The sequence below is a fragment of the Moschus berezovskii genome, chromosome 2 (genome assembly GCF_049115385.1).
Source record: "Moschus berezovskii isolate FMDL1 chromosome 2, NW_MosBer_1.0, whole genome shotgun sequence".
Classification (NCBI taxonomy): Eukaryota; Metazoa; Chordata; class Mammalia; order Artiodactyla; family Moschidae; genus Moschus; species Moschus berezovskii.
The window spans coordinates 117,486,388-117,488,558 of NC_142461.1; the positions used below are offsets into that span (position 1 = coordinate 117,486,388).

The 2,171-nt window shown below is 43.7% G+C and overlaps 1 non-coding gene across 1 annotated transcript; it reads left to right on the top strand.

Annotated features, from left to right (window-relative positions):
• The first annotated feature begins 1,642 nt into the window (after positions 1-1,642).
• On the top strand, positions 1,643-1,744 carry LOC129538722 (U6 spliceosomal RNA). The gene has a single exon (XR_008682273.1). It is a non-coding gene; the product is annotated as a U6 spliceosomal RNA (small nuclear RNA).
• Positions 1,745-2,171: the final 427 nt, after the last annotated feature.

The following is a 2,171-nucleotide window of genomic DNA, read 5'->3' on the forward strand; positions in this document are numbered from 1 at the left end:
TTGGCTGAGGAAGAGTGAACAGTAAGGAAGAATTTAGAAATTTAGAGGAGAGGGCATGGCTGTCACAGGAACTTGCAGTTTACAGTCCACTTGTGGTCAAGAAACTTGCTGGAGGCACGGGCTGCACAAGTGAACCATGAGGATTGCTGAGGTGAACACAACCAGGCCTCTGCTGCAAGGCAGTCCACCCAAAGAAGAAAGGAAAGTCCTTCCTCTTGGTCTGGCTTCACAGTGTCTTTCCAGCACCCTCTATTGGCCAGACTACATTCTGCTGCTGCTAAGTCACTTCAGTCGTGTCCGACTCTGTGTGACCCCATAGACGGCAGCCCACCAGGCTCCCCCGTCCCTGGGATTTTCCAGGCAATAACACTGGAGTGGGTTGCCATTTCCTTCTCCAATGTGTGAAAGTGAAAAGTGAAAGTGAAGTCGCTCAGTCCGACCCTTAGCAACCCCACGGACTGCAGCCCACCAGGCTCCTCCATCCATGGGATTTTCTAGGCAAGAGTACTGGAGTGGCTTGCCATTGCCTTCTCCAAGACTACATTCTACCAGTTGTCATAGCGGAAATGCCATTAGGGTCCAGTTGTAGAGTAGAAGCAAGGTAAAGAAGCATGGATTTCTAGCTGAGAGTCATAAGTTACTAACTAGCAGAGATGGAAAGATTTTTAAGGGAAGGAATTAGGTCTAATTCATATTTATGTCTTCTACAGCAGCTAACATAGAGTATTAAACATAGTAGTCACTCAATAAATGTTTGCTCAGTAGTAACTAAGGTACTTAGTATGGTTAAAGTAATTTGCAAAAACTTATTCTTCTAACTAGAATTTTAGGCTGTTGGGACAAATTGGAATGACCTCTAGAATTTCGTTTGTTTACTCGTATTGCAAAATTCAAACTTAGAGAACTTGAGGAACATTTTTTTTCTTTTTCTTTTATTTGTGGCATGAGTTTGTTCAAATAAACATTCTGTGTGTGTACTTAATAAGGATTCTGTATTTATAGTCTCGTACCTAAAGAATTAATTAAAAAAAGCAAAACAATAAAGCCCTGTATTGACCTGTTCTATGATACAAAGGGGCTACCCAGGTGGCTCAGTAGTGAAGAATCCACTTGCCATTGCAGGAGAAGCAGTTTCAATCCCTGGGTCTGGAGGATCCCTGGAGTAGGAAATGGTAACCCGTTTCAGTATCTTTGCCTGGAGAATCCCATGGACAGAGGAGCCTGGTGGGCTACAGTCCAGGGTGTCACAAAGAGCTGGACACAACTGAGCTTGCCTGGAGAATCCCTTGGAGAGAGGAGAATGGAGGCTACAGTCCTTAGGGCAGCAAAGAGTAAGACACGACTGAAGCGACTGCACGTGCACATGCGTGCGTGAATGACTGAGCACACACAGCACGCGTGGGACAACAGCATGCTGGCAGAAATGGGACACGAGCAGAAGCCTGGGCTGGCTTGTGAGGCAGGCAAGGCCTGTCGGTGATTAGTCCTTGACTTTTTTCTCAAAGCTGCTGGTCTGTCAGCACCTTGTACTTTCTTGGTATCTCATGGCTATGTTAGGCTCTCCATGGCCACAGCTACTGAAGCTATCTCTTCGAGGTAGTTTTCGGTTCTGAGCTCTTACCCATGTAAAATCTAACTTATTGCTTGCTTCAGCAGTGCATGTACCAAAATTATGATACAGAGAAAACTAGCAGGGCACCTGGGCAAGGGTGACACTCAAATCCATCATGTATTCCATATTTTTATAGTCTTCTACTATTTACCTCACAAGTGGAGAAGGAACGTGAATGCATCTAAGAAGAGGAGAGAATTACAAATACATTTCCTATGTTTTTAGAAATAGAAGGTTCAAAAATGGTTCCCACTGAGAGAAAGAATGGATTGAAGGGAACAGGAATAGACGCTAACCCTCTTTGAATATACTTTGCTTTCTAGATTTGGAACCATGAAACTCATTAAAAAAAGTGAAAAAAAAATTAAATTCCCTACAAATTGAAACAAATGAATTATCTAGTTGGTAGCATAACCACAATTTACTCTTTGTAGGTACAAAGAGTCCAGAAATGGATAAAAAGAACAAACAACTCCTTGATCATCAGCTTCATGCTTCCTGGCCCCTTTGCTGTTCCTCCAGCACCCCAACCATAGAACTACAGCAGCGCCCCATAGAA